Source organism: Mus pahari, chromosome 6, assembly GCF_900095145.1.
Source record: "Mus pahari chromosome 6, PAHARI_EIJ_v1.1, whole genome shotgun sequence".
NCBI lineage: Eukaryota > Metazoa > Chordata > Mammalia > Rodentia > Muridae > Mus > Mus pahari.
The window spans coordinates 34,471,354-34,484,984 of record NC_034595.1 but is presented as its reverse complement, the minus strand read 5'-3'; the positions used below and the strand labels follow the sequence as shown (position 1 = coordinate 34,484,984).

The 13,631-nt window shown below is 40.8% G+C and overlaps 1 protein-coding gene across 8 annotated transcripts in view; it reads left to right on the top strand.

Moving 5' to 3' along the window:
• Positions 1-13,631, top strand: part of Nfib (nuclear factor I B) — a 217,124-nt gene that overhangs the window by 107,047 nt on the left and 96,446 nt on the right. Inside the window, exon 1 of one of the 8 annotated variants that reach the window (XM_029540362.1) lies at positions 7,725-7,745. The exons of 6 other annotated variants lie outside the window; for them this stretch is intronic. The gene's annotated coding sequence lies outside the window, so the exon portion shown is untranslated. Of the gene's footprint in view, positions 1-7,724; positions 7,746-9,038; positions 9,059-13,631 lie in introns of those variants that run through there. One more of the 8 variants, XM_029540363.1, reaches the window with a different exon arrangement.

Genomic DNA, 13,631 nt, shown 5'->3' with positions numbered 1-13,631 from the left:
CACCCCTGGGCTCTGATGCCAGGTGGAAGATTAATTTTGATCCTTACTAGGTGGAGGTCAGGTAGTGTTTGAGTACTCCCTTTTTATTTTGCTTCTCAGTGTTACTTTAGAACAGAGCCAAGCATCTTCATTTATTTTTTTATATTAACTTTTTTTTTTTTTATTTTGAGGGAGAAAATTCTTCAAGGATGAAAGTTCTGTAGGCTGTTTCTTTTTCCAGTTTGAGACCGAGAGGTGTTTGCAATATCGTTTCAATTTAATTTTATTATTTGCTGCTGTGTTTAAAGAAGCAGAAGCTGCTCTGAAATTTAGGTGTGAATTTTGGAGAAACATGAACACAGCCTCCTCTGCCTTTCCTCTCTGTTTGAGTCCCAACTTTAGCAGGCAAAGACTCAGAAGCCTTGAGATGATGCTACATCATCCCTTAGTTGAGCCAGCTAAAGCCTAAGCACAAACAGTAGCAGGCAGTAAGTGGGTGTGGCCCTGCAGCTTCCTGGAGTGTCTCACTGGGGTTTGTCATTGTTTGTAGATGTCTGGGTCCTGCAAGTGGACTCCTGTCTTTGTTCAGTATGAAACGTTGACTACATTTTCTTTGAGTAAAACTAGTTATAAATCTCTCTCTCTCTCTCTCTCTCTCTCTCTCTCTCTCTCTCTCTCTCTCNTGAAACGTTGACTACATTTTCTTTGAGTAAAACTAGTTATAAATCTCTCTCTCTCTCTCTCTCTCTCTCTCTCTCTCTCTCTCTCTCTCTCTCTCACTCACACACACACACACACACACACACACACACACACACACACACACACACACACACACACTCTTCAGAAGCAAATGTCTGTGGGCATAACCAGACTCCAGAACATTTTTTTCCTTAAACTCTCTTCAGCCCTTGCCATCTTAAGATATGCCTTATGCCTTACCACTTCCCTGGGAAACACGACACACAGGAGCAAATTACGTTCCTGAGAGAGTCCAGGAGGATCCTAGCTAAGTAGATTAGGGTCTGGCATTCCATTTAGCTTCATCAGTCATTTACAGCAGAGGATGGACACTGTAGCCGGCTGCGACTTGCCAATTAGCTGGGCTTTCCCCGCTGTTTCTGGTTTGGCAGGGATGAGGTGGTTCACCCTGCTGCACTGCTGCCTGCCAAGGACACATGGCCAGCTCCCTGCTTCCTGTCTTCCTCTTTGTGTCCTGGCCTTGCCTTCCAGACAGCTGCCAGGTTATGGTTGCCAAAAACCTTCCTTCCTTCAGAAAGGTCAAGTAACCTCAAGTCACCTTTGCCAATATTTGTGTTTTCTTTTTAATCCTTCTGCGCTCAAGTTGGAGAAAACTGGAGCACTGAGTGGAACTTAGGGTCACTTCAGATCTCTTGGATCTAAACCTGAAGCATCCCTGAGCCAGTCCGGATGGTGCTTCTAGTACAGTTCTGTTCACAGCTCTGTGAAGTGTGATAGAGTTCAGGAGGGTTCAGTGTGGATCTGAGTGCAGTTGCTTTTTAGGATTCTCAGTTCACTTGTGATCTTTGGCCAAAGCCTGATGCATTGCATGGCAGGAAGAGAAGAATGTGGAGATAGGTTTTGGCTAAAGGCTTACTCCCCCCCCCCCAAAGGACTTGATAGTTGCAAACCTGTCTTTGCTTTCCTGTTTGGTGTTGGTAATTAAGAGTTAGCAGCCTGTCCATGGCCTGGGGACAGCGGGTGAATTAGCAGGAGCTTGCAGGAGGGAAGTACCACTTCCTTGGCCCTGGCATGGCTGTAGGAAACACAGTCACTGGGACTGAGGTTCAGGAACCAGTACTGTGAATAAGCGTTTTGAATGACACTCACCACTCACCAAATGTGTGCACTGAACAGGCCATGGTTACAGAATAGGACAAGCGAGATTTCTTGCTCCTGGGCAGCATATGGTCTCACCTGTCCTCTCTGGTCCATCTCTTCAGATTGCTTCATGCTCATCTTTCATCAAAGGACACAAGCCCCAGTAGATAACACTTTTTAGAAGATTGAAGGTCTAGAACATGAATCATGAGAAATTTCCTTTAAGTAATTTTCTGCTTTAAGGTCTGTGTTTTTATGAAGTGTCTTCTATGACACACGGGACCACCACAACCTGGGTCTACATTCTGATGTCCATTTTGGATGGGAAATTTTGTGTCTCTTTCATTGTTTCTCTTTTTCTTTCTTTGTTTCTTTGCTTCTTTGTTTCTTTCTTTCTTAAGTACTGTAGATTGAACTTGGGGCTTACTGCGTGCTAGGGGAGTGTGCTACCACTGAGCTCTGCCCAGTGCTTCTAATACTTTATAAGGCACTGATTCTTAGGGTGTTTGCTGATTGGCCGAGGGGAGGGATGCATCCTGCCCAAAGACTCAGAGAAAGTTCAGCATGGTCCTGAGATTTGTTTTTCCTGACATTTCATGTAAAATTGGACACACGATCTTTCTCCTAAGCGCAAGCCTAAGGTTCTCATATGCGCTTTAGACTTTGCGATGAGAGCAGCTGATCACAAGCCACCTCTTTGTCTTGCATTGCAGTAGCCTTTGCAGAGTTGGGCCCAGGTCACCCTTGCAGTTTTCCAGTTTCTTTTCTTGACATCTAAACTCTGCTAAAAAGTTGCAGCCTCAGGGACACCTGACTTTCTGATGTAACTAACAAAGGCTGCTAACTTAGAACACATGTTCTTCAGAGTTCACCTATAGCCTTGGGTCCCGAATTTGCAACCTCAGCATCTTTCACTGAAGATAGCCTAATTTTTCTTAAACTCCCTATTTTGCCTCTCCTTGAACTATTGTCTTTTGTAACAGTAATAAGGAAATGTGGTTATGGGTTTAATTGCCAAGAGGCAATTGTCCCCTAGAGGACTTAGAATTTTCCGCTCTATATCTGAGAACGGGGCTCCATCAAGATGATCATTCATAAATAACTCAATTAGAGTAATAACAACAATGCATTTATTTTTATGACAACTTTGCCTCAGAGAGGTCCTATCAAGTCATTTTTACCCCAATGGAATGGGATAAATATACATTTCTGAAGTTCTCCTATAGCTCCTTTGAGGTAGAGAAGTGAGGCAGAAAGTGTCCTTGGTGTCCCTGAGGTCACAAAGTCTCTAGGGCCAGGGCAAGGAAGAATGGAGGTGAAGTCTCATGTCACTGCAGGGTCCCAAGCCAGACAGGAAAGGAGCAAGGCACAGCATCCTCTTAGAATTGCAGATGATGTTGGAGAAAGTGCTTGTAAAACCCTGAAGGCCTTGTCACTGTCTTCATCCCCTCCTGCAAGTGTAAACAAAGAGAGAGCTCTGTGTGGTTAGCTAGCTGGCCCACAATCTGGAGAATGGGTTTTGCATATTTTCTGATTGACTAAATCCAAGCTACCTGATATGTTCTTCAGTAATATAGGACTAACGGAAAGTTTACATTTGTAATTCTCAATTTTAAAACCTCTTATGAGATTGATAACCAAGTTTGAGCAGCTTGGGAGGTCAAAGATTAAATATCAACGGTCTGCTTAAACTGCAAGCCAAAAACTTACCCAACTAGTGGGTTGCCTGCTTGTTTGTATGTTTTCCTTCTTTGCGATTTTACTGTAGACTCTATAGTTGCAGAATGAATATAACGAATTTTGCGCTAATTTATTTTTTATTTTTATTTTTTAGTGGAACTAGGAAAATGGGGAGTAAAATTACTTCTAAGTTCCCCATTGGATTTGAAGCAACTCTAGTGGCTGACCTCCCTAGGGAGTTGACACAATTAACTACAGCATCTTAACACTATTGTTTGTTTTATTATGGTTAAAGATAACATATCTTTATGATCTTGGTTCAAGTATCCAGTGTCCATGGAGGCTTGGGTATGATATTGGTCCCCAGCAAAGGAAATCTCTTCCAAATATAGAAGCTCAGAGTCCACAGGGGCTCTGCTTTTGACTTCTAATGGGAAACAATGTGAAGTTACGTAAAGTATACACACATGTTTTTTTTTTTAAAATATATTTAATTGTAGTTTCAAAATTCTTGGGTGAGTTTCTACTTTTCATTTTGTCCTAAGCAAAATAAATAAATAAATAAAAATAAAAAAAATTTAAAAAATAAATAAATAAAAATAAAGACATTGCACTTAGATATGTCCCTGGAAGCCTCCTGGGAGGAATAATGACCTTGAGACAACCTCATCACCTCTTGTTGTGCCTTAACCCTAAAGAAGGTTCAGCCGAAAACTAATCCAGGTAAACAGAAAGGAAAAAGTCAATCAATGCAAGCCTGCTTGTGAAATAGCAGAGGGGAAACACCCATCCTTTAACAGAGCTGTTAAGGAATACTGCTCTGTAACTATCTCACTTGCATAAACAGGGGAATGAGAAACACAAAAAGGAGATGCTGTTGCCAAATGTTCTCCAAGCCCATTTTCTGTCTGCTGAGACTCTACTCCCATTTTCTTTTTTTTTTTTCCCCCAATAAATATATTTTCCTTAAATTTATAAGTTTTGCCATACAATGCAGGGGCTGATTAAAATAGATCTCAGAATCAAATTTAAAATAGCTTAATGAACATAGTATTTCTTTAAAAAATATTTATTTTCCTTTGTGCTTAGGCATTGATGTGCATGTGGTGCTGCTGAGGGTCTGTGCACAGATGAGCGCAGGCACTGACAGAGCCAGGGAGAGAGAACTAGCTTGCCTGGCGCTGACAAGGGGTTGTGGACCAGCTGATGTAGATGCTGAGATACTAACTCGGGTCCTGTGGAAAAGTAGCAAATGCTCTTAGTTGCTGAGCTGTGTCTCCAGCTCCTAATAAACATGAGTTTTCAATGGATAAAATCTCTACAAGCTGTTCAAAGGTAACAGACAAAAACATCACAAACTTGCATGATAGTGGACAAATGAGACATTGTCTTAGTTAGGTTTCTGTTGTTGTGATAAAACACCATGAGCGGAAAGCAACTTGGAGAGGAAAGGATTTATTTCCTTTTACTTCCAAATAACACCCCATCACTGAGAGAATTCAGGTCAGGAACCCAAGCCCTGTAGGAACCTGGAGGCAGGAACTGGGGCAGAAGTCATGCAGGAGTATTGCTCAGTCTGATTTCTTAATAGTGCCCAGGACTGCCAATCCAAGAGTGGTACCACCCATATGGGCTGATCCCTCCCAAATCAATCATGAATCAAAAAAAACAAAAACAAAAACACAAAAACCTCGCACCATGGGTTTGCCTACAGGTCAGTCTGGTTGGACATTTTCTCAGTTGAGGTTCCCTCTTCCCAAAGTCATGTCTTTTGTCAAGTTGACCAAACAAACAAACAAACAAACAAAACACCACTAATCCAGACAGACATAAAAAGAAAACTCGGTTATGGTGAGAGTGTCAAATGACTCAGCGAAGTATAGGACATGATGATGCAGCTGCATAACATTATATAAAAATCCATCAAGCTCCTAATTTTTCCAGCCCAAAGACTTGTATGTGGGAACAGCATTTAAGAAGGAAGACTTGGTTAATCACTGGAGAGAAAGCTTGTGTCCTGGTAAAGAGAAGAAAGAATTAGTGGAAATAGATGGTTGGAGTTCTCAAAAGATGTTCTAGAAGACTGTCCTTTGAGCTTGATTTTGAAAACTTAATTATGCTATTATCATTATATATCAATATATAGCAAGAAAGGCCTTGGTGTATAAGAATCATGCTTAGGGTGGAATAGGGGGCAGTTCCTTTCTTTCTTTCTTTCTTTCTTTCTTTCTTTCTTTCTTTCTTTCTTTCTTTCTTTCTTTCTTTCTTTTATGATAATAATTATTTGAATATTCTAAGTGGCATTATATTTACTCTGACTTATATTGACTAACTTTATTGAAACCATTTCCCTAAAGTTATCATTTGAAACACTTATTATTTCATAATTATAATGAATTTTCATATTTCATTTCATGAAGGTTATAGATTGAAAACTTATACTGTGACTTTAGATTTTAAACCTTTTATAGTTCTTTCAATTTCTTTCAGTAGAATAATCTTAATCTTCCTTTAAAAATAAAGAAAAACTTAGGTAAGCTATTTTTCTAATTATTTTATCAATATAACTGAATGGCTTTCCTCTTGTGTAGTCTTGATTTGCAAGAGGAAGTGACTCTCTCTCCTTCCTGTGTTTTTTACTGTTAAAAAACATATTAGTTCCATGGTATGCTATACACAGAGCTTTCCTGGTAAATTAGGTTCTGCCCTGAAAACATGGGGACAGAAGTTCTTTGAACCACTTATCAAGGAACTGTGGGAACATTAAACCATTATCTGCCACAATCAGTGAATTTCCTGTTGCCCAAGTGACTTCTTTGGTTCTTTCGTCTATTACTAAGATAAGGATGTGTCAGAAACAGCAGTCGTTGATGGACAGCTGACAGGACCGCCTTTTCCCTTTGTAGGAGTCTGTTCTTCCTCATCTTACTCCATTGTTAAAGTCACTGTTGGGACCTTCAGATATTTAGAAATACTCCATAACATCAATGATTTAAGTTCCATGATGTAATAAAAAGTAAAGATAGATAATTAATCACACATAACCAATATGTGATATAAAAGCCTATCATCTTTTTTTTTCTTTTCTGTAAGCTTATATGTTTTAAACATAAACATTTAAGTGACTTAGCCAAACTTTGTTTTGAAAGACAGGGTCTCATAGTACAGTCCTGATTGGCTTTCTGCTTAGAGATCTGCCTGTAGCTGCCTCTGTGCTGGGATTAATGGTTGGGTCTCCAGGCCCTTCTGATTTTTAGGCTTAACATAAAGGAAACATTTTTATTCAAGTAAAGAATATTTTAGAGAACATTTCTATGATAAGCACTGAAAAAGGTAAAAATAGGACTTTGGAATCATTGACTGAACTAACTGCTACATCTTATTTGTCAAGAAGTTTCAGACACTTAAAAATGAAAATGTATGTGGGTAACAAAAACAACCCAAATTTATGATTGTTATTACCACCTCTGTAATTAGGATTCAAACTGTTCAAGTGTTACTAGCTACCATGTTGCTTCCAAGAGAATTGTAGCTGTTCATTTAGACTTAAGTGAGCACCTACTGTGTGCTGAGACTTATGATTAGCTGCAAATAAAACTCAGATGGGTCTTGATCCTACCAGTTTAAAATAGTGCTGGACAGATGGGTACTGACCCAGTCCTTTGTTACCATTGTCAGGACTCTGGAGGAAAAACAGGAACACTTACCATGGAGGGTTTTATTGGGTGGAACAATAGTAATTAAAATGCAATGTCCGTTTTTAAGGCTGTTGTGATTTCTCATTGTCAGTGTTCAGGACCATTCCAGCCCACCTTCACCACATTTGGAATCCATTTACTGTCAGTTCTAACTAAGCCTCTATCTCTTTCTTATCTGGTGGTTTTGTTTTGTTTTGTTTTGTTTTGTTTTGTTTTCCTTTTTTTCTTTTTTCTTTAGTCTGACTTTTTTATTCTCGAGATAATGTCTCCTATTGCATCTCAGGCTGGCCTCAAATTCACTATGAAAAGCCCAAGCTGGCGTCATACTCTCAACAGTGCTCCTGCCTCTGTCTCCCAAGTCCTGGATTTACTGGTGTGAACCATTGCAGGCCATTTATACAGCTGTAACTGAGTGGGAGAGATTAAAGCTGATTCTGGCCTGCAGAGGTTTGCTGGGGGTCAGAGTACAGATGGCTGAGGAAAGCAGGAGTCCAGACTCAGGTCAGTGTGGGGGAACATGTCCTGCCTGGGGAACAAAGATCACAGGTAAAACATTAGAAAGTAGCGTGTTGGTTTGACTTTAACCTAGATAAAAAATATTAAGTTTGGTGAAAATACATGAAATGGCATAGCACCCAAGGGCCTATCGCAGGCAAACTATGATGTTTTAGAATAAAGGAGGCAAAACTGGGGACACGCTGGAACAGGCGTGAAAGCCTCTGCCAGGCAGGGAACTAATACTGAAGGGTTCCGGGGAATGGAGCATTTCTCTTCCCACAAGCTCCTTTTAACAGAATATCAGACCAAGAACGTAAACATTGATTTGCTTTCTATTGAATGTCTGCATTGAGTTTTAAATTCCCCTCCATGATTTTGCTTTTGAGTCTGCTTTTCATTTCCAACTTGCTCCACATACGTTTCTCAAAGTGCAAGCTTCTTGGCTACCAAGTGGGGGAGAATGTATTATGTAGTATCTATGAAAACCAGAATATCTCCCAGATGGAAGCGAGTATCGCCATCTCATCCCGGACCCTCCTGGATCTTGCTAGGCTTCTGGAAGGGACTTCGTTATTTTTCCGTGGCAAGTTGCACTGGTGAATTGTTCCTTGAAGTACACAGCGGCATGTTCATGGTGTATAGTGAGATATGGGCAACATTTATGAAAGATTATAAATTGTACAGCTCTCTTCAGAAACTTAAAATACATCTGGAAATGTTTTGCTTCCAGCAAACATGCAATCTTCATAAAATTGGGAAAGAAATGTTTTGAATAAATAATGTTTTAGTTTATTTCTCTCCAGTGTGAGAACTTTTTTTTTTTTCCGTCAACATCATGCCGTAGAACTCCTCCCCCTCAGTGCTGACACTCTTACCCTCATGTTTACAGTATGCTGGTGAGTTCCACTTGATTTTTCAGCATGCCAGATTGCTCTGTCTTGTTTTTAAAGATAGAAAACTGGATTTGCTCCCGGGGACTCTTTCCATAACTAGGCCAGTTTAAAAACTAAACAAGGATTGAGTCAGTTAATTAATTTAAATGAGATTACAAATCAAAAACATATTATGCAATCTTGATTTAATTACCACATTTTATTTACTTAATTGAAAACACACTGTAGAAAGTTAGCAATCTTGACAATGACCGGAATGGCGTCTTCAAATTCTATATATTAAAGGCCATGAAGACAGAAGCCCAGGTGATCCTGGTGGCACCCCTGGCTTACTCAGCATCCCTCTGTGTCAGCAGATGACACTGGACCTAAGCCTCGTGCAGAGATGGGGATTTATTGTCCTGGTCCTTTTGGAGTCTGGTGATGGCTACGCAGTGCTACAGCCTGGTCCCTGTGCCCTGGCTCCTGGTAGGCATGCCTACTTTGTTCTCCAACGTTCCTATGATGTTTCTCCCTTAAGTTTCAGCACGCTGAGATTTTGGCTAATTCCATGTGGACAAATTTCAGTCTGGGGCTCAAACAAATCCTTCTTCTAATCCTTGGGGTACGAGGCTTTGAACCTAATCTCCCTGTTAAGCAAAAAAGTAAGTTCTTTATAAGAAGGTTGAAGAACAGAATTAGCACAACGTGTGAGGGAGCAGAAATAGAAGAGTGTATTACCCGTCTGTTCTGTGTTTTTTTTTTTTTTTTTTTTTTTTGTTAACTAAGTTACTTTTGCCCATAAGGATCCTTTGCACGGTAACTTCTTCTTTAACTATACAGTTTGCTGAATGATATCCTCAGGGTCAGTATTACACTAAAGCAAGGGGATGCCAAGAGTCCAGGCCTTCAAAAGTGCAGCGATAGTTGTTGAAAAGCCTGCTTTAATGTGTGGAGAAAGCCATCTTCCACAAATACTATCTCCGTTCTGCCAGAAGTATGTAGAGTTATTTGATATCCCATTTGCTCAAAATTGGGTTTGGGGGAAGAGGTATAGATTCAGCAAAAGCATGTCCAGGATTCTATCACAAAGTAGCAGAGCTAGCATAGTATAGATGGTTAGCTAAATTGTGCAATGATGGGATTCCAAATAGAAAATGTGATATGGAGGAGAGAGAGAGAGAGAGAGAGAGAGAGAGAGAGAGAGAGAGAGAGAGAGAAAGAGAGAGAGAGAGAGAGCTGGGGAGAGAGGGGTTTGAACTTCAAATGGAGGGGGTTTCCTCACAAGGGGGAGGTGAGACAGAAGCCTAAAGGGAGACCTGAAAGGGGGAGGGAGAAAGAAAGATTTCCTCCATATCCATGAGGATTTTAGAAGTGAGAAAACACTGTTTATCCATGTATCCTTGCATTGCTTTAATAAACATTTAATAAGAGGGAAAGAAAATATTGTAAAGTCATAGTTTTGTACCACCTCTGCTAACAAAACAACTGTCCTCTAAAACTGAACACTGTTTTAACTGTGCTAGAGGGCAAAAGATTCCTGGCCCATGTTATATAATGGAGACTGTGATTATGTAAAGCCAATTTACGGTCAGCCTTCCTGGGAGTCAGTCTTCTGGAGTCACCACAGACCTAGGGGTGGGGCAAGATGACCAGGGGCTTTGTTCTCAGGACAGTTCTCTTCTTGTCCTGAAAACAGCCATAATATATATCTCATATATAAGTGTGCTTATAATGAGCGATATTTTAACGAGAAGAGAACTGGTCTCAGACCCCTATGAAATTCCCTGGTATTCTATGGCTGACAATGGACTTTTTTTTTTTTTTTCCACCTGCTTAAAGCAAAGGGCTATGACAAAGGGGCCTTTATCATGCAATGACAAATTTTAGTTCTAGCTGGAAGCTATCTGTAAGTTAACAGGTTAAAGTTTGGGTTTCATTTACTTTTCTGATATCGCTCAATATAAAAGCTATATTGTTGTAGAATCATATAATTTTAGAGCCGGAAGAGGCCTACAATTTACCTTGCTCAGTCTTTCTCCCCTTTTTGCCAAAATGACCTTAAATTGAGGTTGTCCTTCTCAAATCCGGCCTCTCAATTCTTGTTTTTCATTTTTTTTTTTAAATTTTTAAAAAGGTGACTTATTTATTGTATTTTATGCATATGAGCATTTGCCTGCATGCATGTTTGTGTGCCTCTTTCTCATTCTCTCAGACAGGGTCTCAGTGCTCATCCAAGGCTGGCCTTGAACTTATTCTGTAGTGCAGGCAGGCTGTGTGTCTTATCTTCTTCTGGGATGGGGGATTCACAAACATGTGGCACCATACCTAAGAACAGGTTTTTTGTTTGTTTGTTTGTTTTTTCTTGGTGATACTCTAGTCTAAGAGTAAATGAGTTCCTGGAAAAATCTCCTGGGAGTATTTAGGTCCAGGCTTTCCTTGACCCCCATTCTTGCTTTCTGATCCCAACCCATCCATGTTTCCCATTGTTGGTGAGAGCCAGTAAGAATTATTGATGGAAGTGCTCATGGGACTCCTCCTTGCTCCTATACTCAATTGTCCCATCCAGAAACGAGGAAACAAGGCCAAGCCATACTGTCACCTGATCTGGAGTTGTGGGAATGGCTCCTGTGTCTCCTTTCCTTCACCCTTAGGTAATCTTCTGTCTGCATGGAGTGGCCTGCGATACACATCTGTATTTCATACTCCATCTGTTCTCTGGGCATTATCGATATTCGCTCAAACACTGAGAGATCAGGAAATAAATAAGCCAAACATTGATCAGACACTCTAAAAGGATGACTGATCATGAGGATGTCAGAATTAGCAAGGGGGTGAGTGACATCATAGGTTCGGGCTCACATGTCAAATGCAGGGGGACACAAGCTAAGACACACGGCTCGGTATTAGCAGAGGTCAAGTCAAGGTGCCACGATGCATATTAAAACCTTTGGAGCTCTTTTGTGGTTATGTGGAACACAAAGATTTAGCACAGTCAGTTTGGAGTTTTATAAAGATCATCTCTGAAGCAGAGTAAAGTATTTACTGTATGTATATCGGCACACTCAGTTCCTGTCATACTTTATCTATTTAATTTGCGACAGGGTTTCTCTGTGTAGCCCTGGCTGTCCTGGAACTCACTCCGTAGACCAGGCTGACTTGAACAAAGAGATCCGCCTGCCTCTGCCTCCTGAGTACTGGGATTAAAGTGCTCTACCACCTCCTGGGTGGAGAGTTCTTAATGATACTCTTCCAAGAGTCAGCTTTTGATGTCTTTTGTGATGTGACCTTGGTCCCCTTCCCTAAGGAGAATCAAGCTGCTAATTTCTTTTTTTATGTATACTTTTATTGAGATGAATTAACCTTTTAGTTGAAATTAATGTGGAAGCTGATGTATGCGTTTTACGTATTTGTGAGGGTGTACCTTGAGTATGTCACCACATGAATCCATTTTGTAACATTTAATTCAGTTTTGACATGTCTCTCTCCTACTTTGCATTTCTTTATGGTGAAAACATTCACAGCCCCCCTTCCTGCTTTCTGAGTGGTCTGTCACCCTCCCTCTAGTAGCCCTGCCTTCTTATGTGACTGTGACTTGATGTTCCTCATCTGCCCTTCCCATTCTTCCATCCTCAAGGTCTTAATCTGTGTATCCCTAGCACATCGGGTCACTTTGGAGCTTTAAGAAGAAATACGATACATCCATTCGTTTCTTCAAACAACACAATATTTAGTGCTGGCAAGATGTCTCGGGGGATAAAGGTACTTGTGGCACAACCGGGCAACCTGAGTTCGATCCCCAGAACTCCTATAACAGGGGAAAGCCTGACTCTACCAAAGATGATCTCTGACCTGCACACATATGCGTGTTGTTTGACCTCATGCACACACACTAAAGAAACAGATAAATAGATGAATGTTTGTAGGCCATTATGAACCGAATAGAAATATACCAAGCGTTACTGTGTGTCAAACACTGCCGAGCTTCTGATTCAAAGGTGCTCTTTGATTCTTACTTACTGTTGTTTAAGAGCCATGGTCCTTAGTGATCTGCCCACCACAGAGAGTAGCATTTAGTCATGCTAGAGAGCTACTGCTTGGTGGCAATCATTTCACAGGTCACTATTGACTATCACCATAACTATATTGGCCTAACTTTTACCAGATTTTGACTAGGTTATCTAAAAGACATTTTTGTAGCTTGGTGGTGAGGATGGACCATAAATTTGACTCAGAACCACTTCTCTTTAGCATACCCAGCAGTGAAAAAGCTTCAGATGATAGTAACAAAAAGTTCGACAGATATCGAAAACGTGCTTTTGTTTTGATTATTTTTTTTTTTTTTTCAATTCTGCAAATGACTCGGGTTGTGCTGATAAGTGGCAGTGAGAAGGGAAGGTTGGGGGAAGATCAGGTTAGGTTCCCAGAAACATTTAATCTGCTGCTGGATCACTTGGCTTTGCGCAATTTCAAGGTTGCATCAGACTGTAAGAAGCGAGGTGTCTAAATATGGCACACAGGCACCACTTAGCACAAGTGCTTTAGAGCAGTATTCTCGGGTCTTCTGCCAGAGCGGATCACCTCCTTAGTTGAACTTATGTTAGAGGAGCAAGACTACTCAGGCTGCCTTCCACAGGGGAGCAAAAGCTCTGGCTCATGGCTGTGCAGGTCATGAAGGACCTCCAGTCTTTAATCCAAGGGACAGGAGTGGCCATGATAAAAACCACAGTTTAGAAATCTCCTCATTTCAGTTGCCTTCTTCCCAAAAGAATAAGCGGCATGTTTAGATTCATACTTGTGAGCAGAGAGAGCTGGGTGGCCTGTACACAATTGGAATCCCCGCCACCAGGGAGGCTGAGGCAGAAGGGTCCTTGAAGCTGGACTGTGAGATTTACCTTGAAGAGTCCTAGAGAATTTCAGAAGGTAGTCATACTAAGTCGATTTTGCCTCAAAATTATGTGGAGTCAAGCCCAAAGGAGAAGAAATATAGAGAATATAGATTCATATCAAGAAGTAGAGAGCCGGATGTGGTGGTTCACGCCTTTAATCCCAGCACTTGGGA